General features: G+C 44.6%; 1 long non-coding RNA gene across 1 annotated transcript; it reads left to right on the forward strand.

Annotated features, from left to right (window-relative positions):
- Positions 1 to 753: 753 nt before the first annotated feature.
- On the forward strand, positions 754 to 11,205 carry LOC125513382 (uncharacterized). The gene is made up of 7 exons (XR_015607388.1): positions 754 to 884; positions 1,142 to 1,402; positions 1,947 to 2,094; positions 2,234 to 2,342; positions 2,830 to 2,901; positions 8,677 to 8,779; positions 9,464 to 11,205. It is a non-coding gene; the product is annotated as an uncharacterized LOC125513382 (long non-coding RNA).
- The last annotated feature ends 11,321 nt before the right edge of the window (positions 11,206 to 22,526 follow it).

Consider the following 22,526-nt stretch of genomic DNA (forward strand, 5'->3'; position numbering starts at 1 on the left):
AAGATTGCTCACCACGCTTGCCGATTATTGTGTGGTATGACAGCGCAAAGATACATCGATGAACATATGTTGATATGCATCCAAATTAATAATAAAATCTAAATATAGCAAAAGAAAATCAATGATTCTAATCATTTTTTAGCAATTATATGACCGACCGTAGTTTCGTGAATAAAATGACATGCATGTGTTGCCAAAGAAAAAAAAAAGAAAAATGAACATCCATATTGCTTCAGATAATTGTTTTTATGGCTCTAATTTTATCTTCTTGCCTAGAATACCATGGATATCCATTTTCGTGAAACTTTGCACCTCGATCATATTTATTACAATTTTTTTAGAATCATTTGATGTTTTTGCTATTTTCTCAATTTTATTGTTCATCTGGGTGCATGTGCGCCATGTTTGAAAAATCTACATCGTTGCTCTTTTTCATACAAAGCCCTATCTATCTATTACTGGGATTGCAATTTCTCAATCAGCTTCTAAACCGTTAGATCTGCAAGGATTCGTGTGGATTTTTCCTTTTTGGTGTATCATTTTTCATTTTAGTACTTTTACATCATTCTTTTTATCTTTGTCTTGTCGATAATTTTTTCTTTCACGTGCTCAATTACCGTTGCACGTTCACATGTCGAGGACAACTATAGTTATTAAGACCATTCAGCTACGCATCAAAGGCGATAGCTCGCGATAGCCACATCGGCAACAGTACGAGACAAAAAAAGATTTATCAGGCCCACCACATCGTTTGCTTTTTATTCTAAGAAAAAGACAGGAGGAGAAAATTGCCTTCACAGCCCCTTCTCCGCCCTCCGCCTCGTCCTCTTCTTCGGCGCCGCCACCCCACGCCTTCTATCCAGCGGTGTCGCCTCTCCTTCCCGGTACGTGAGCCGCCGCCTCGCCGCCGCCCCTCCTCCTCCTCCTATCTTCCGCCATCTCGCCGCTGCAGTCGTCCCCGTGAGCAAGCTATCTAGGCTAGGGTTCATCGCAAAGAAAGGAAAAAAATCCCCATTCCCTCCGCCGTCTCCTATACCCCGCTGCCCGCCTACTCTTCCTCTCTGCAGCATCGTGTTTATCCTCGACGCAGAAGGATAGCGTGGACTGAAGAGACGCCCTGCCGCCATGCTCCTTTTTGTAGGGACGGGGACGGGGACGGGAAAGGGAGGCCCAAGGGAGGCAAGTTCCGTCGGATGGTAGCGGCCGTCGCATCGGAGGGCGCAGGGGGAGGCGCGCTGCTCGCGTCGCTCACGGAGCCCTGCGAGGCGCTCTCGTTCTACACGGAGGACGCTGGGGGCTACTTCCCCGTCGATTCTGCCGCTCGGGCGCTTGTGCGGCTGGCCGACGCCGAGGTCGCCAGCCCCGACGAGATGCTGCTCGCCGTGCGCGCCATCACCTGCAGGTATTTTCAGGAATGGAGAGAAGCACCCTTCTCTCTTGTGTGATGCAGCTTCGAGTTCTTTGTTTCACTGAGTATTTTTGAAATAACTAATTGATCTTCAAAATCCAAATATATGTACAATTCAGATATTTCAGTGAGCTTCTGTTTTTGTGGAAAGCAAATATATGTACTCCAAAATCCAAATTGATCTTCTGAGTCAATTACTATGGCATATTTTTTCCTCATCTACATACTTTTACTATTTTACAGATTGGTTTTTTGCCTTTTTGTGGCATCTTCCGTTTCATCTGTTAAGATAGCCACAACCAGTGACTTAAACCTCTAATATTTTGAGTCAAGATTCCTTCTTAAAGTGAAAATTTTCGTTTATTCTACTGCTGCAATGATTGGCCATCTATATATTTGGCTCTGGCTTACAGGTGGCATTTCTTTTCCCTTTTCTGTAGGATAGAACTTTTCACTGTAAGCTGCTAACTTAGCAGTAACCTACTATTCAATTTACATGTTGTGACTACAGATAACAAGGTTTGTATTTTCTACTTAGGTGGTTGGATATTAGTTATGAAGGTTGTCCCTGGATTTTTGCTCTATCGAGGACTGCATGAGCTTGGTCAATATGCATTCTTGGAAATTCTCTGGGAGCCAGCCATAAAGAAGGAATTCCTACTGTATCCTGTGGCATTCTTAGTCAGGTAGGTCCCATCTTCCATCCTTTGTTTTATGTTTCTTCTATTGTTTAGTTTTCTTGATAACCAGTTATAGTATTGGTCTTACACATGTATTCTTATTCTTTGTTTGTGAGGATAAACATTTCTATGCTCGCTTTTGTAGGTACTAAATATAACCAGATGAACTGTTTTTGCAAACGACTGAGTGCTAATTACACGAGTTCAAAGATTAAGCTGAGTCCGATCTATTTTTCTGTCAATTTAGTTTGAAGGTAAATCGTTTTACAGTCATCCCGTTAGAACTTGACCAGACAACATGCATGGTGGTTTGTAGTTTGTTGACATAAATGTCAAACAGTTTATATCTGCATAACTCTAGAAGTGCTCTCTTATAATAATCCTCGGTACAAGTTGTATCAGACTAGCAGTATAATGTTGGATGAATTGATTTAATTAATTAGTGACTATTTTTGCATGAGATGATCATTAACTTTAGTTATGTATGTGAAATATGCATAAAGAATTTTTTGTGTTGTGCCCATGTCCCATGCATATATGATTTCCTTTTGCTACGTATGTATTCATGTATATACCGCATCCATTTGGCTGAGTTGCTTGCCTTGCTTACTTCTACAAATAAAGTCGTTTCATATTGGAATTATGAAACATGATTTCTATTTTCCTTGAAGACCAAGGAATCATATTTTATTTATTTTCTGGAAAAGATCAACATGCTAATTTTTCCTTAATCTTATCCAGAATTTGTTATTGCCATCAGAAGGTGTACTACTTGACCATGCAGGATACAAGGTGTCACGATGATTTGATGAGGTAAGGTAATCGTTGAGTCATGTTGTCAAATGCTAATGGATGGAATTTCTAATGTATGGCTGGAACAACAAGTCGGTGATGATATTGCGACGTCTTATTTGAGAACTGTAGACATGGTTTGCCACGCTGGACCTTGTGAAGATAGTTTGATTTAGGGTTGCGTGGGGCAAAGCCTCCACATATCTCGTATATATATAAGACCAACAATACAGAGTTAGATTACAATACGGCAGGTATAAACCGTTTCCAACACACCCCCTCAATCTGAACTACTACTACATACAAGGTTCAGATTGGACCGGAAACGTTCTAACATCTGTCGTGTGGCCGGTTTAGTAAATACATCAGCCAGTTGGTCATTAGACGAGATAAACCTGACATCTAACACACAAGAAGCAACGCGCTCACGCACAAAGTGAAAATCTATCTCTATGTGCTTGGTTCTTGCATGAAAGACTGGATTTGCTGTCAGGTACGTAGCCCCAAGATTATCACACCACAGAATGGCGGTACGCTGCTTGAAGACCCCAAGCTCCTTGAGTAAGGTCTCCACCCAGATTGCTTCAGCTGCTCCATTAGCTAAAGCTTTATACTCTGCCTCCGTACTCGATCTAGAGACAGTTGGCTGTTTCTTGGAACTCCATGAGACAAGATTTGATCCAACAAACACAGCAAAACCACTAGTAGAACGGCGGTCATCAATGCATCCAGCCCAATCAGCATCTGTGAAAATACTGACACCAGTGGAAGGAGATTTACGAATCCTCAATCCTGTACTCAAAGTCCCTTTGACATAACGCAATATACGCTTGACAGCTTCCCAATGCTCATTAGTCGGTTGTGATAAATACTGGCAAACCTTGTTGACTGCAAAGGACAGGTCAGGACGAGTGAGCGTTAAATACTGCAGTCCTCCAACAATGCTGCGATATCGAGTGGCATCCTCAACACCCAAAGGAGTGCCAACCTCACGAGCCAGATGCTCAGTGGCAGATAATGGTGTAGAGGTAGGCCTGCAATTCTCCATACTCACACGATGAAGAAGATCAAGTGCATACTTGCGTTGAGTCAGCGTCATGCCCCCTGAATTGTAGGATACTTCAAGCCCCAAAAAATACTGGAGAGGACCAAGATCCTTGATGGGAAAACTGTCGAAGAGAGATCTCACCAGACGCTCAACTGCAGCCGGAGTGGAGCCAGCAATAACAATATCATCAACATACACAAGCATGTATATCTGGACGCCATGCGCAGCAAAGATGAAGAGAGATGCATCCGCCTTGGATGGAACAAAACCAAGCTGAAGAAGTCGAGCACTGAGAAGAGCATACCAAGCACGTGGCGACTGTTTGAGACCATAAAGAGCCCGTTGCAACTTGCACACGTGTGAAGGAAACCGAGTATCTTCAAAACCTGGTGGTTGCTGCATATACACAGTCTCGGAAAGAAAGCCATGAAGAAATGCATTACTGACATCAACTTGCCTCAAACTCCATCCTCGTGAAACAGCAAGCGAAAGAACCAGACGAATAGTAGTCGGTTTGACAACGGGACTGAAGGTATCACCATAGTCAAGACCTTGCTGTTGAGTAAAACCACGAGCAATGAGGCGAGCCTTGTGCTTGTCAACAGACCCATCAGCGTGTTGCTTCATCTTGAACACCCATTTACTGCCAACAATGTTAACGCCAGGTGGTCGAGGAACCAAAACCCATGTGCCATTTTGACGAAGCGCTGCAAACTCAGCAGCCATAGCATCACGCCACGCCGGCTCACGGAGGGCATCACGATGTGACACCGGTGTCGCAAAGAAAGCACGACGAAGAGGATTATACCGCACCGTCCCATCAGTAAATTCCTTCTCACGACGAGTAGCATCACGGGTACGAGTCACCATTGGGTGAGGGGGCTCGACGGCCGGAGACATAGGTGAGGATGGCGACGGTGCCGAACATGGCGACGAGGCTGGATTTGGCGACGATGGCACAGGAGCCGGCGAAGATGGCTCATGGGCCGATGAGGCACACGGGGAGCCAGGCGACACTCCAGGCGCTCGCGAGGCCGAGGCGCGGGCGGGCGAGGCCAAGTCACAGGCGAGCGAGGCCGACTCGTGGGCAGAGCCAGCCGCACGTGCAAGCGGGACCCCTGCCTGGGAAGCCTGGCCGCCATGCACGTCGTTCTGCATGGCCACGGGTACGTCGAGCGTGGCCGGTCGCGGAGCCTGCACAGATGAAACGCTGGCTAGGCCAGATGGATTAGTAGCCAAGTAGGTTAAGTCATAATTACGCACATGAGCACTCGTAGCCGGTTCTGTGGATGGAAAAGAAATAGCCTCTCCAAGTGTAGACACATCAACAGTGACACCAGGAGTAGCAAACGGAAAGACAAATTCGTCAAAGATAACGTCATGCGAGATGTATATACGACCCGTAGATCGATCAAGACACTTGTACCCCTTATGCATAGGACTATATCCCAGAAAAACACACATCTTGGACCGAAACTCGAGTTTGTGGGAGTTATACTTCGGCAAACTAGGCCAACAAGCACACCCGAAGGTACGAAGAAAAGTATAGTTGGGTGGAATTTTCAGAAGACGATGAATAGGAGTATCTTGACCAAGCACGGGGGTGGGCATGCGGTTAATGAGGTAACATGCAGTCAGAAAAGCTTCATCCCAATAACGTAAAGGGAGAGACGAGTGAGCCAACAAGGAAAGACCAGTTTCAACCAAGTGTCGGTGTTTGCGCTCGGCAATGCCGTTCTGTTGGGAGGTGTGAGGGCAAGAGACTCGGTGAGAGATGCCCGTATGAAGAAAATAACGGTGCAACTTATGGTATTCACCCCCAGTCAGATTGGACAGCTTTAAGCTTAGCATCCAAAAGGCGCTCAACATGTGCTTGAAAAGCATAGAATACCTGTTCAACATCAGACTTATGTTTTAGTAGATAGATCCAGCAAAAACGGGAGTAGTCGTCAATAAAACTCACATAATACTTGTACCCCCCAGAGGAAGCACGAGCAGGGCCCCAAACATCAGTATGAACTAATTCAAGAGGCATAGTAGACACACGAGCAGAAGCAGTATAAGATAGTTGACGACTTTTACCACATTGACAAGCATCACAAACTAAAGCAGAAGTATCTAAGGTTGAACACTTGAGATCATTATTCCTAACAATGGAACTGACGACATTTTTGGATGGATGACCGAGACGCTGATGCCACTGAGATGAGGAGACACGGACGCTAGACAACGCTTGACGCTCGGACAGATGCAAGGCTCGTCCGAGTGGAAGAGGGTAGAGCCCTCCTTTGCTTCTACCTCGAAGAAGAATTCTCCTGGTGGCTTTGTCCTTAACAAGGAAAAAATATTTATGAAATTCAATGAAGATACGATTATCCGACACAAGACGATAGACTGATAGAAGATGTTGGCTAATATTTGGAACATGTAAAATATTGTTCAGGCGTAGAGAAGAACCGGCTAAGGTTGAGTGCCCAATATGCGAAATAGACAAACCTGAGCCATTGGCCACCTGAACCTGATCATGGCCGCCGTAGCGTTCGCGGAACTGAAGACGCTCCAGGTCACTAGTCAGGTGATGTGTGGTGCCAGAGTCCAGAACCCAGTGCGTGGAGTTGTTGGAGGAGGTCGATGCATTATATGCCGAGCGGCCATTGCCGCTGGAGTAGTCTGAATCGAAGCGCTTCTTACAGGTGTCGGCTTTGTGACCCCAATTCTTGCAAATCTGACACCTCGGGCGCCAGCGAAGATTGCCGTTGCGACCGTTGCCTCCTCCTCCACCGCCGTTGTTACAACGGTTGTCTTGACCACCGTGCTGGTAGCCCTGCCCCTGTTGCTGCGGGTAGCCTCCAGCGGGGCGGATGTCGGTGGCACGACCAGTGTCGGGTGCTCGAGGACGGTTGACGGGGGCGGGAGCACCGGACCGTGCCACGGCGTTGGCCGACGAGGTCCCCTCCTCATCGTCGGCCTGCTGCGACAGCTGCAGCGCCTCATAGTTGAGAACCATGGAGTAGAAGTCAGTCAGCGCGACCGGAGTGACCACGACGCTGAGCGAAGCCGTGATCGGGTTGAAGGCCTTGCCCAATCCGGTAAGCATGTAGTCGATGATCTCGTCATCAGCGAGGGAGGATCCAGCGGAGGCCATGGCGTCGGCAAGAGCCTTCACCTTGTGCATGTACTCGCTGGCAGTCATGTCGTTCTTCTTCAGTGACTGAATCTGTCGCCGGATGTGCCGAACCCTGGCACGGTTTTGCGCGCTGAACATGGCGTGGATGGAGGTCCACGCGGCAGCAGCGGACTTGCAGCTGATCAATTGAGATGCAATGTCCTCCGTCATGGAGGAGAGGAGCATCCCGAGGACCTTCTGGTCCTGCGTCCACCACGTTGCATACGCAGGGTTTGCCACAGTGGTGGCGGTATCACCTGCCCCCTGGGAGATGGTTGTGGGCGGAGCAGCGACGGAGCCGTCGAGGTAGCCATGGAGAGAGGCACCGGAGAGATGCGTCACGGTGAGGGTGCGCCATAGCGGGAAGTTGCCGCGATCCAGACGTACGCCAAGGGAAGGCGCGATGGACGGGACTGGCGCCGTTGCGGCCGGAGGCGTCACAACCGGACCGATAATGGCCAGTTGCATCGCGGCAGAAGAGGATCCAGAAGCCATCGAGACCGAGCAGTGACGCGGGACTGAGCGGCGACGCGCGATCGGCTGAACGTGCGACGATGCGTACGAGTGAGAGGCGACGCCCGATCGATTTTAGCGAGCGGCGGCACGAACGAGCGAGCGGCAGCTTCGACGGCACGAAGGAGCGAACGGCGGCTTCGACGCGAGCGACGGCGTGGTTGGAAAAAGAGGCTCTGTTACCAAGTTTGATTTAGGGTTGCGTGGGGCAAAGCCTCCACATATCTCGTATATATATAAGACCAACAACACAGAGTTAGATTACAATACGGCAGGTATAAACCGTTTCCAACAAAGATTATGTCTGTTCTTTGTTTAAGACTAATTGTACACATTCATGTTGCAAATATTTCTTCGGTTTCTGTTCTCAAGGGTATAGTAATGCAGAAATGGCTAAATTTTACAAATTGTAGTACTTCTTGTGAGCAAGCATTCAGTTCAAAAGCTTCCTAACATGCTGGTAACTTGCTAAATTAGGCATATAATATTATAATTTTAGTTTCATCTGAGAACTTCTCTTTAAGACAATGGCAGTGAACATTTGTTTCCGACAATGACAGTGGATATCGTATATTTTGCTCTCTAAAAATGAACTATTGTGGTGTTGTTCACCTATCAATGTGCCATGTTTTCTATCTAAGAATATGCCACATTTGCTAAATAAACCAACTCATTAAAGTGATGGACAACTAAATACTTTTTATAGAGCTAAAATAATATATAGGCAACCAAACAACCTTCCCTTTCAAAAAAGCCAAGCAAACATCTGGGTAACTTCCTGGCGCGGCGGAGCGCCCTTGCCCACTAGTACATATTGTGAACCCTCAACTCATACAATTTTGAAGAAAACATGAACTGGATATATGATGCATTTTCTTCAAAGTATGGTATATTTAGTTGGAAAGAATGACATTTTGTGAAGGAAGAAACTGCCTTAAATCCCTTATGATAAGCATGCGGTTGATCTGGGTGCAACTCATATGCACCAGAATACTTGGCTATAGCATGTTTTGTTAGATCCATTCTTAAGAAAATGCATTATTCTTGAAAGGCGGCATGCTCACTGCAGCTTGACCACGTCATCCCTACCAATGCCGATTAGCTCAGCCTTGGTGGCGGCGGGCTCCTGGACCACCTCAAGCAGGCGCCTGCTGCGGCGGTCGACATGTGAGGTATGCTCTTTGGTACTAACTCTTCATTCTCGACATCTGGTTGTGTCTGTTCCTCATATTGTCTCCAAATACCGGTGCGAAAAGGCTTTCTTCTAGATCTGCTCATTATGGTTCTCCAAATACAATACATTCAATGATATTGTAGTTCTTGTGGGCTTGTTCTTTATAAGAAAATAATTGTACACATAGCACTATAGTTAGAAGCAGGTCTACGAAGGCATGGCTTCAAAATTCCATATACATGTTTTGTTCCTTTTCCTTTCCATATCTATGGTTTTCATACTAATTTATGTTTTCCCCTCAAGGGAGGACATGTGTATTTGAGAGAGGGTTATGGAAAAGAGGGGGCTGGACTAAGAGGAAGGAGTGGAATCACATGATGTGCATTGCATTTCTGTCTGTGCAATCTAGTTATATACTGATAAGGCTTTATACAATAATAAGCTCCCTATCTGTTGAACGTCACAATTAGTACAGAGGCACAAGTCATTTCTGACAATTGAAGATCAAACAAACAATACTGCAGAATTATGCCAACATAAGTTTTTGATGTACATTGAGCTTGTCAGTTTTACTGTCACCTTTAATTTTGGAGACATGGCTAACTATTTTCTCCACTATTTGGCATCTTCCCATGTTCATCTTGACAGTCTGGTTTTCTATGATCTTGTTTTCTATTTGCAGGGGCAAATTATATTTCAATGATACAAATGGCTGATGTTAGTTTTGGTATATATGTGGTCAAGAAGGTTGTCAAGTAGTGATGGCCTCAGATTTGTTATGGGGCAATTTTTTTTAATAGAGCGCTTCTTGCGCACAAGCACTGGAACCATCGGTCTATGACATACATGATTCTCTATAACTTCTACCAGAATGCTTTCTTTGTGTTAATGCTCTTCTGGTACGTATTCCCTCCTCTGTGTGTTTCTCATATGATGTAAGCCCAGTATATCTATGTTACCTTTGTTACCTGTCACCTACAATTTGACTATCCAAATATATGAATATACGGAAGCATCATCCCGCACTCCCTTTTGGCCTTTTTGGACCTCTTGTAATGTACACTGGTCTAATTAAGTTCTTAATGAATTAATTTAGGCACACTACATATTCTGTAACTCTTGTGCTGATAGATTAGAGTACTGCTTTCTATTCCATTATCTGCACATAAGTTCCCACAGTAGTGGTTGATATTCTAGAGGACTTACTCATAATAGTCATAATACCCTTCTTTATTGTTTGAGACTATTGAGGCAAAGCTTCAAAATGAGGGCTACAACCTGACACTCTTCTGAAACATAATGGTAGATACCTTGTAACAAAGCCTTGTCCTTTCCAATGTACATTTCTTCACATATAATATCAGTTCTGTTTCATGTAGCAGTCTTCTTTGTTAGTAATGTTCCATGTTTCTGTTTACATGTACGTTCATTAATTTTCCTGTTTGAACCCCCTTAATTAGTAAGGTGAGCTCACAAGCTTGGGTCCTAAACCACAAGAGCTCGAGAAAGTCGTCATACATTCCTTCTGCAGGACACTAGCAACCTCGGATACAAGTACCCGTGGTGGTTTCTCTGTTCTTAGGAGACATGCTGAAGACTGTCTTCCTCGGACGGTTAGCATTGCAAGCACTTTTTGACTCCACTTGATGTCTACAAAATTTCTGGCTTATTGAATGATATGGTTACTTGCAAGACATGTCGCAGAATCCACATAGAACCGGGTGGCATTTTCCTCACATTTCATGGTGATTTTAATTTGAGCATTCAGCTTGAATACCCTTTAAACTTTCCGTTGTTGTGCTCTTATTGTTTTGGTGTAGCACTTCATGTCACAACTGAATGTTGAATTCTTACCACTGCAAAAACTTCAACATATACTGATTCATTAGATAATGAGTATGTGTGAGCTCTCTTTGTCTTTCTGGTTGAATGTTGAATTCTTACCACTGCAGAAACTTACAACATATACTGATTCATTAGATAATGAGTATGTGTGAACTCTCTCTGTCTTTCCGGTTCTACCTTATGCCATCAGTGTTTTGTGTTTCAGATGCCCTAATCTCCCTTGTATTTAAGCGTCACTTATTTAGCTCTTCCAAAATTTGTCGCCAAAGTAAGTGGAATGGGCGCTTTCAACCTGGCACCGCCCAGATTTCTCTCAAGAGGCGCCACCAGGTCGCGCCCCAACCCCTAGTGTGCATGAAAGGCGGACACACTCTGGCTGAGGTTAACTATATCTACACACGAAGTCGGGCGAGCACACAACTGTACACGTTTGTTGGCTGGGCGCAACTACAGTCTACAGTTGTACACCTGCCGTCTGCATACAACTTTTTTTTTGCGAGTGTCCGCGTACAACTACAATTGCACATTCCTCATTGGCCACACGCAAGTACAATTGCACATGCAATACATGTTTTACAATTGGGCTGCTAGATTTTTAAGTTGTAGTATTTATGTTTTTCATATTTATGAAAATATATTAGAACATTAGATCTCATGCAATACATGTTTTAAATTATCGTAACATCTATAGCCATATCTGAAAATGCACATATTTGAAACAACCATCCGAGGGACAGACCCTGTCATGGTGCCCCGTGTTTTGGTGCAGCACAAAACAAGCACACAATATTTGGTCTTTTCTTCACCAAATTAGATCCAACAAGAAAAATGCACATTCTAAAAGCAGCATCTACTTCTCTACGGACATCGCTGAATGCAGAGCTTTATGTCACACAACGACTACTTTTCCGTGTCAAAGACCGCTTAGTGGCCAGTAACGCGCGACTTGAATTTTTTCTATTACACTATACATTTTTTAAACAAAACTAGATAATTGCCTGTGCCTTGTAAGGATATAAATATTCTAAGAGAGAAGTGCATATTACACCTCCCAACTCTAGCCCTAGTCTAATATACACCCCTCAACTCTAATACCGTCTAAAATACACCCCCAACTCTCAAAACCGGCTAGAATTCAATCCTCCCCTCCCTGTTGACCGGTTTTGACTTGACTGAACAGTAAAAACAAAAAATTTTAAAACAAAAAAATATTTTTTTTGACAAAATTCAGAAAGTTCCAACTTTTTTCACCGCATTAACAGTAAATTCAAAAAAAAATCACCTTTTCAGCATGTTTGGACACCTGAGTAAATTTGAGATGTCCGTAAATTCGAAAAAAATTCAAAATTTTCAGCATGGTGAACAGTAATTCGGGAAAAAATCCAAAAAAAAATCACCACGCGCTCAAACATCATCCATGCAAAAAAAAGGGTTAAATCGATTTTACTGTTCACCAAGCTAAAATTCTGAAAAAAATCGAATTTACGGACATCTCGAATTTACTCAGGTGTCCAAACATGCTGAAAAGGTGACTTTTTTTAATTTACTGTTCACTGATGAAAAAAACTTGGAACATTTTTGAATTTTTTCAAAAAAAAGTATTTATGGATGTAACATCTCAAGTATTTTTGAATGTTTTCAAAAAAAACTTGGAACATTTTATTTTTACTGTTCACTCAGTCAAAACCGGTCAAACTGGATCAAAACCGGTCAACAGGGAGGGAAGGGTTGAATTATGGCCAGTTTTAAGAGTTGGGGGGTGTATATTAGACGGTATTGGAGTTGGGGGTGTATATTAGACTAGGGCTAGAGTTGGGGGGTGTAATATGCACTTCTCTCATATTCTAATAGTATGTTAGTTCAGGATTTACCTGCTCATATTGATGTGATTATGTAAATAAATGTTTATCAAATCAATGTCATAATTTACCTATCTAAATAAATTTAGTATTTTATTTGGTAAGAACTTACTGAGTTAACAAAAAAACATAAATTTATTTGGTAAGTCAATAAAATGTGGGATAGTTAAGACCGTTTCAAGAAAAACCGGTAAAAACAAGAGATCAGAGGGGGAAAATCAAAACAAAGAGAGGAAAAGGAAAACGTAGGTAAGGTTTGATGAAGCACCATGCCTAATAATTGGTGTTTTTTTAATCCTATCCCCAACTATGGTGTTATTTTGTAATTTTATCCTCGGCCCAATATAAATTATAGCTATGCCTATTAGAAATACAAATCTCTATCTCTACTACTTAAAAAAGAATCCAAGGTTTCCCCTCCGGTCTTGCGTTCTCCTTTTCTTCCGCCTCCAACCCGTTTGGATTTTTTACCACCTCCCATGATTACAATTTTTTTCTTACCGAAACATTGTTTGCTCACATGTTTATCGATCGTAACCCTTTCCCTCTTCCCGCCTTGCGCGAACTGGTGTCTCAGTGAGATCGGGTGGGTGGGCGTGCCTCATGCAGGATTTGGTCCGGATGATGCTCCTATCCTCGAGAGCTCGACGCTGAGGGCGATCCACCGCTGCCACTGCCAGCCTTCTGATCCACAACTGTCAGACATGTCTCGAGATCACCATGCGCCTAGGGCTTCATGCACCATGCAAAGGGACGTGGCCACTGTGACGAGGCTGTGCAGCTCACCTCCAAGCACATGCCCAAGGTAAGCTTGGCTACTCCATAGGCTTTGTGATGAACGTGTTTTCTTCAGTTTTCAGGATGGTCATGTTGACGATTTCAAGAACTTGATTGCAAGGTATGGCTATAGCTATTGGTCATGCAATATTGCGAGGCTTGAAAAACATACTTGTTCGACATAACTTTGATTGTGCTCTCATAGGTAAAACCAAACTCTGTCCAATAAAAAATTGGCATAGCTTAACATGCTCAGAAGGGTAAGCTTATTTCATTGGAGGTATCATGTCCAATATTCAGAAGAGTATATTCATGTTGATGCATTATCCATAATTATTCTCGTTGTAAGGACGTGATTCCAAGGGGGGTCATGGAAAGTAAGCAAGCATGTGAAATAATGTTTATTTCCTTAAATTGGTTGAAATTTTCTATGCTAATGCTTAATTTATATGCTCGAACTTTCAGGTTTGGATTTACTTTTGTAATGGGAAGCTTGCATCAGTTGTTGCAGAAAAAAATGCATTGCTCATAAAGAAGTATTCTGGGCTTTTGAGGTATAAATTCTGGTGTTTAGATATTCTATATTTTAGAACCTAATGTTGCATACCGAGCACTATTTTTGCCAGTTGAAAGCTCCACCGGGTGCCTTCTACAGAGTAGTTAGTTGCCAGACTCCATTGTTATTGTATTTCTTAGCTATTCGAGGTGTATATAATAGTGTAAATGCTTCATAAAATAACAAAAATGTATTGAATGCATAATAGAACTGTATAGCGTTTGCCCTTGGAGAAACTTGTATGGAGTCATATTGTGATCTTCTAGATTTATGTTATGATGTTACAAGCTCAAAATAGTGAGTTTCATTTCACATATTACTATACTAGACTCGGCCTTGTTCACCGTTTTAATGCCTACTGTCGGTGTAAAACTGAAAGCCCAATTTGTTTCCAACTAAGGACCAAAACTGCACTTGGATGATCATTTTCAATAATTTTTTCATTGTTGTTATTTTGTTTTTCATGTTCCAGTAACTGCAACCTGATACTTGTTTCTACCTTGATGTTAGGCCCTAGCATGTTGAAGCTTTTTTTTGAGGGAATGCCATCATGGCTACTTTATTGCATAGGTAATATAGTTACATCATTTACAAGGCATTCAATCAGGAAGTCTGGGGGATCATCCTCCCATTTACAAGCTACATTCTTATCAAAAGCATTCTTTGCTAAACTATGCGCCGCTACATTGGCTTCCCTCAAGCAATGCGAAAACTGAACTAAATCTATCATGCCAGCCAGGATAAAACAATCCGCGTATATTGCTGAAGCTTCGTTCCAGATTCTGTCCTGACCTGAGCATGCGTTAATGACCTCCACCGAATCTGATTCAATTTTGATTGAGTGTAGCCCCATCTCATTTGCTAGCATGAGACACTGTTTCATCGCTAATATTTCTGTTGTATAAACATCAGGTACATGGGGCAACAAGGAACATGCAGCGGCAATAAACACACCATAGCTATCTCGAATCACCACACCTGTGGAACCGCTGAATGTTTCATGATGAAAGGAGGCGTCAACATTCACCTTAATATTTCATCTTGGAGGTTTGCTCCATTTTACCCTAGGATGTTGAAGTTGCTTTGCAGTGAAGGTAAAGATGGTTCTGAGCCAATGGAATCTCTTGGCTGATATGTACAAGTCTACATGGATGGTGATATCCATTTTTTTGTTTGGTTAGAGGGACAATATGTGATGGGATTACTCCATGTTATTTTTTTTGAATCCCTGCCCCCTCCTCCTCCCTCGCCGCCGCCAGAGGGCGCGGCCGGGCGAAGCCTGGCCGGTGCCGGCGGCGGCGAGGCCTCCTCGTCTTCCCTCCCAGCGGCCTTGGCGCGGGCCGACGCGGCTGGATCGGGGTGCCTCGCTATCCCAGGGCGAGGCGGCGCTGCGGCGCGGCGGCGTGGTGATGGCGCTGCGCGTGGCGGTGGCGTGACGGGCTGGGCGTCGGAGGACGCGCCGGTGCGTGGAGCGGCTGGTGCGGCGAGCGGCTGGTGCGGGCGGTCCTGGCGGCGGGCGGATCTGGCGTCACTAGTAGAAAAATGGTCAAACGTGAAGCACATTAGTGCCGGTTTGTATTTGAGCCGGCACTAATGTATACATTAGTGCCGGTTCCAACGGTTAGCCGGGCCGCTTTCATTAGTACCGGTTCGTGGCGAACCTTTAGCACCGGTTCGTGCCACGAACCGGTACTAATGAGAGTGGTGGCATGATGTTGTCAGAGTGGGGCCCCTCCAGCACCTTTAGTACCGGTTCGTGCCACGAACCGGTACTAAATGTCGTCCTATATAAACCCTTCGTCCACCAGCACTCTGTTCTTCCCCCTTTTCCCTCTCCGGCCCTCTCCTCTGTTCTTTCCTTCTTCCTCTCGAGTTCATCACAAAATTTGCCCAAAATTTGTCAAGATTTGAAGGCCCTCATCCATTTAAATGATCACAAAGGTTAGTAACTTTGTCCTTTCATCTCTCATTGCTAGATTAGCTCTTGCATTGGTTTATATAGTGATTAATTTGTGAGTTTAGTAATTTGGGAGGATATATATATATGTGCTAGTATTTGATTTATATGCAATTTGAGGTCAAAAATAACACTTAGTTTGCATATGTAGGTGTGGTTTACTTAGTGCCTTCTAAATCTCCATCCTAGCCACCGTCGATCGCCCGCACCGTCCCGTCGCCGGCACCACCTTGTGGTGAGCCTCTTGTTCATGAAATTTTATATAAAAATTGATGTTTGTGTGATTTGGATATATAGTTACTCGTATAATTATCTTACCCGTACGTTGTTTGTTATACATATAGTGCCATGGTTTTGATATCCGTCCCCGTCGGCCCTAGTCCTTGTTATGATTCGGATGTGGTATGTATATTCTCTTTTAAAACTAGTTGCATTTCGTGTTTATGACAAATTATGCCCATCAAGTTGACATAGAAATTTTTTCTAGGAGGTATCTGAACCGGAAATTCCAACCGACCCTATTGCCGAGAGGTTAAATTTAGTTGAAAGAGAAAACGAGTACTTGAAAGAAAAATTGAAAAGAATTGAGGGGGAGAAGATGGAATTGGAGTTGCATGTTGCCGATGTCGTCGATGATCACAAGATCAAGATGGAAAAAATGCGCTTGAAGATTAGAAAGATTAGAAAATATGCCATCGATAGTGAGGCTTGGTATCATTATGCTGTTGGATCCAGTGTTACCTTAGTTGCGATCTTGATCGTATTTGTTGTTGCATTTAAATGCTTTAGCTAGAGAGTTATTTGTTTGTTGCATTTAAGTGTTGTATGAACTTTATGTATGAACTTGTATTAATTTGGTCTATTCGGTGTTGTGTAATGAAGATGAGCCGGCAATGGATGTACGATGACCGATGCTCTCCCCAGTTCATTGAGGACGTGCGTACTTTTCTGCTTGCGGCTGAGGCAAACAAGCGGGCGGATGGTTTTATGCCTTGTCCATGTGCTCGCTGTAAGAATGGTCACAATTACTCTACGTCAAGAACCATTCACGTCCACCTGTTTAAGACCGGTTTCATGCCCCATTATAATGTTTGGACCAAGCACGGAGAAAGAGGGGTTATGATGGAAGACAATGAAGAAGAAGAGGACGACGACAGCTATCCTGGCCATGGGTTCCCTGAATACGATGATACAACAATGGGGGAAGAAGCTGAGCCGGTAATGCGGGAAGAAGCTGAGCCGGCAATGCGGGAAGAAGCTGAAGAAGAGGCATCAGATGAGCCCGTTGATGATCTAGGTCGGGCCATTGCCGATGCAAAGAGAAACTGCGCAAGTGATTTGGAGAAGAAGAAGTTGCAGCGCATGTTAGAGGATCACAAAAAATTGTTGTACCCGAATTGCGTAGGTGACAAGAAAAAGCTGGGCACCACACTGGAATTGCTGCAATGGAAGGCAGAGAATGGTGTATCTGACAAGGGATTTGGAAAGTTGCTGGTAATGATAAAGGATATGCTTCCAAAGGACAACGAATTGCCCGAGAGTACGTACGAAGCAAAGAAGGTTGTCTGCCCTCTAGGGTTAGAGGTGCAGAAGATACATGCATGCCCTAATGATTGCATCCTCTACCGCGGTGAGTACGAGGATTTGAACGCTTTCCCGGTATGTGGTGCATTGCGCTATAAGATCTGCCGCGATGACCCTGGTGATGCCGAGGGCCAGCGCCCCAGGAAGAAGATTCCTGCCAAGGTGATGTGGTATGCTCTTATAATAGCACGGTTGAAACGTTTATTCCAAAACAAAGAGCATGCCAAGGCGATGCGATGGCACAGAGAAGACCGTAAGAAAGACGGAAAGTTGAGAGTACCCGCTGACGGGTCGCAGTGGAGAAAAATCGAAAGAAAGTACGGGAAGGAGTTTGCAGATGACGCAAGGAGCATATGGTTTGGTCTAAGCGCAGATGGCATTAATCCTTTTGGGGAGCAGAGCAGCAACCATAGCACCTGGCCTGTGACTCTATGTTTGTATAACCTTCCTCCTTGGTTGTGCATGAAGCGGAAGGTCATTATGATGCCAGTGCTCATCCAAGGCCCTAAGCAACCCGGCAACGACATTGATGTGTACCTAAGGCCATTAGTTGAAGAACTCTTACAACTGTGGAATGGAACAGGTGTACGTGCGTGGGATGAGCACATGGGGGAAGAATTTGACCTAAAGGCGTTGCTGTTCGTGACCATCAATGATTGGCCTGCTCTCAGTAACCTTTCAGGACAGACAAACAAGGGATACCGCGCATGCACGCACTGTTTGGACGGTACTGACAGTATATATTTGGCTAATAAGAATGTGTACCTGGGACATCGTCGATTTCTTCCGAGCAGGCATCCCATAAGAAAGAAAGGCAAGCATTTCAAAGGTGAGGCGGATCACCGGACGAAGCCTCGCCACCGTACTGGTGCTGATGTACATGATATGGTCAAGGATTTGAAAGTGGTCTTTGGAAAGGGTCCTGGTGGACAACCTGTTCCGAATGACGCTGACGGACGTGCACCCATGTGGAAGAAGAAATCTATATTTTGGGACCTGCCCTATTGGAAAGACCTCGAGGTCCGCTCCGCAATCGACGTGATGCACGTGACGAAGAATCTTTGTGTGACCCTGCTTGGCTTCTTGGGCGTGTATGGGAAGACAAAAGATACACCTGAGGCACGGGAGGACCAGCAACGTATGCACGGAAAAGACGGCATACATCAGGGTCATGCAAGCTACGCTCTTACCAAATAAGAGAAGGAAATCTTCTTTGAATGCCTGCTCAGTATTAAGGTACCGTCTGGCTTCTCGTCGAATATAAAGGGAATAATAAACATGGCAGAGAAAAAGTTCCAGAACCTAAAGTCTCATGACTGCCACGTGATTATGACGCAACTGCTTCCGGTTGCATTGAGGGGGCTTCTACCGAAAAACGTTCGATTAGCCATTGTGAAGCTATGTGCATTTCTCAATGCAATCTCTTAGAAGGTAATCGATCTAGAAATCATACCAAGGTTACAGAATGATTTGGTGCAATGTCTTGTCAGTTTCGAGTTAGTGTTCCCACCATCCTTCTTCAACATCATGATGCACGTCCTAGTTCACCTATGCGAAGAGATTAACGTTTTGGGTCCTGTATTTCTACACAATATGTTCCCCTTTGAGAGGTTCATGGGAGTCTTAAAGAAATATGTTCATAACCGTGCTAGGCCAGAAGGAAGCATCTCCAAGGGCCGTTAAAATGAGGAGGTCATTGAGTTTTGTATTGACTTTATTCCTGACCTTAAGCCGATTGGTGTTCCTGAATCGCGGCATAAGGGCAGACTGGATGGAAAAGGCACGCTAGGAGGGGAACAAATAATATGTATGGACGGACATTCTCTCACTGAAGCACACTACACAGTTCTACAGAATTCCGCCTTGGTGGCTCCGTATATGGATGAACACAAGAATTTGCTACGCTCCAAACACCCGGAGCGGTCTGATGACTGGATTACACGTGAACAAACCAGGAGTTTCGCCAGCTGGTTGCAAGCACGTACCATGCATGACACCTCTATTGAAGATGACCTGTACTTGCTGTCCCAGTTACCATCTTCGAATATAATAACTTTCAAAGGGTACGAGATAAATGGTAATACACTTTACACGATCGCCCAAGATAAGAAGAGCACCAACCAAAACAGTGGTGTCCGCTTTGATGCAGAAACCAAGACGGGAAAGGAAACATATTATGGTTATATACAGGACATATGGGAACTTGACTATCGACGTGGTTTGAAGGTCCCTTTGTTTCGTTGCAAATGGGTCAATATGACACGAGGCAGGGTAACGGAAGACCCGCAGTACGGAATGACAACAGTGGATCTCAACAATCTTGCGTATGCAAACGAACCATTCGTCCTAGCCAATGATGTGGCACAGGTTTTCTATGTGAAGGACATGTCTACCAAGCCAAGAAAAAGAAAAGATAAGGAAGCGAATGCATCGTACGATGAGTCAAAGCGGCACATAGTTCTTTCTGGGAAGAGAAATATCGTGGGAGTGGATGACAAGACAGACAAGTCAGAAGATTATGAAAAGTTTGATGAAATTGCTCCATTCACAGTGAATATTGACCCGAGCATCCCGTTAAATGATGAAGATTTTCCATGGCTACGACGCAAAGGGACACACGCGAAGAAAAAGTTTCACACCCAAAGATCTGGGATGTGATCGGCTTAACTATCATCACTTTCTTCTGTGTTTCACACCCAGGAGGGAATCTCTGTAATAGTTAGGGTAGCTAGTTATGTGTTTTGGCATTTGAAACGCGAAGAAATTTTATGTGCAAGCAAATTCTTTCATGCATTTATTGGTTTTTTCAGCTAAATGACCCTGAAATTGAAAAGCATTTCAAATGAACTCAGAAAAGGATGAAAGTTGGCATGGTATCATAATTTCACCCACATAGCATGTGCAAAAAGTAGAGAGGGTTACCGCAAAAACTGGATGCACTTCGTGTACAAAATGGACAATCTGTTTCGAAGTATCAGGGTTTCGGACGAAAACTCATCCGTTACAAAGGCATTTCATTTTTAAATAACTTAAGCATTACCAAATTGAATATAATGATAAAACACACTAATATTAAACATAAGAAAAAAGAATCACTGGAAAATGTATTTTTAAAGTTAAGTTATTCACAAACTAGTGATTCACACAAATTTCAAATAATTCAAAATTTAAACTATTCAAATTTAAAAACTACCGGCACTAACTGAAAGTTTCTAAAAACTATCAAAAATATTCACAAAGAAACTCTAAATACAGCAAAAAACAACTAAAAATAAATAAAACAAAATAAATAAAGTAGAAAAGAAAAAACTAAATGAAAAACTCCCACCTACCGGGCCACAGCGGCCTGCATACGACTAGAAACCCAACCTGTTGTTGGGCCAGGATGCAGGCCCGCAAGCCCAATAGGCCCCACAGGGCAGAGTAGCAGAGGTAGGCCCCGAAGGCCTGCTTTAGAGAGGAGCTCGAGACAGCAACGGCGGCGGGGCTTATAAGCAGGTGTGAGCGCCCTTCGGCTAGCGAGGTGGGACTAAACTTCTGCGCCCCTCGCCTGACAGTGCACACTCTTTAGTACCGGGTCGTGGCACCAATCGGTACTAAAGGGGGGGCCTTTAGTACCGGTTGGTTCCACGAACCGGTACTAAAGGGGGGTGCTTCCCGCTACTTGGCCTGGCCAAAACAGGCCTTTAGTACCGGTTGGTGGCTCCAACCGGTACTAAAGGTGTCCCCTATATAAGAAACACTTAGAAAATTTTCAGTTTCTCATCTCCCACTTCTCTCTGCCGCCGCCCCGTCCCGCGTCGTCGCCGCCCCTGTCGCGCCGTCCCTGTCGACTCCGCGACGCCCCCGTCCTTGCCGCATCGTACCCGTCGACTCTGCGGCGCCCCCGTCGCCGGCCTGTCGCCGCACCGGCCCGTCGCCGTCCCTGTCACCGCACCGGCCCGTCGCCGTCCCCTCGCTTCGCCGTCGCCGTCGCCTTTGGATCGACCTCGCCTCGCCGTCGCCGTCGCCTCGACCTTGCCCGCGCGCGCTGTGAGCCCCTCCCCCGGCCCCTCTCCTCCCTCCAATCGATCAAAGCCACACCGCGCGCCGGCGCCGACCGTAGCGCACACACACGCGCGCGCGCGCACACACACACTACATGCACACACAGACACACACTACACACACACACTACACGCGCACACACACACAATTTTTCTGTTTTTAGCTTTTAGTTTTTTCCGTTTTTCTGTTTTTCATACAAAGTTTTAGATGAATTAATTAGTTAGATTAGATTAATGTCAAATAGTATATAGAAATGTTAGTTATAATATATATAATGTCAAATGTTATAGAAATGTTAGAAATTTTGGAAATGTTAGTTTTAGCTAGCTAGATGAATTAGATTAATTTCAAATTGTTAGACGATGATCGATGTTTTTTTAGTTTCTTATATTTTTAGTTATAAAATTTAGAATTTGCATATATGAAATCATCACAATCCATCATTTAAAAAATGTTACTTTACTTTTGCGGCATATAGTATTTGTTGTCGACGATGCCCGGCCCGCATCCTCGCCGTCGACACGTCCGCGACGACGTCCAGCTGACCCATGTCCGGGACTGGGCTCCGCCGGGCTGGCACTGGGAGGTGCTGCCTGGAGGGGCGCGCCGCTTGATGAGGAACCCGGCCCCGGGTCCCGTCGTCGACCCTGATCTCGTTTGGTGGCGTTCGCGTGGGCCAGTTTCGGTGCGGAGGGAGCCGGCCCCGCCGGAGGTGGTACGTCGTCGTGTCAGGGAGGAGGACGAGCACGTCCATCGCTACATGGTTGCGTTAGAGGGCGGCAGGTTCTCCAATACCTGGCAGTTTCTTCAGGGATCTCACTTCAGCTATGATCCTGTGAGGGTTCCTTCTCTTTGGGTGTCCACCGCCCGCGCCGCAGGAACCGCGAGTGTCCTAGATTCTTCTGTACTATTCGATCTTTATTAGCTACCTAGCCAGTGATGTATTTGATATTATATCTATTATTCGAGACGATGTATTCGAGATTATATCTATTATTCGAGACGATGTATTCGAGACGATGTATTCGAGATTATATCTATTATTCGAGACGATGTAATTTGAATACTAAATTGTTTTATATTTCTTTTGGCATAGTTAAATAAAAGCTATGGCGGACAA

The sequence above is a fragment of the Triticum urartu genome, chromosome 6A (genome assembly GCF_056163025.1).
Source record: "Triticum urartu cultivar PI428250 chromosome 6A, HENAU_Tu73, whole genome shotgun sequence".
In the NCBI taxonomy this organism is placed as follows: Eukaryota; Viridiplantae; Streptophyta; class Magnoliopsida; order Poales; family Poaceae; genus Triticum; species Triticum urartu.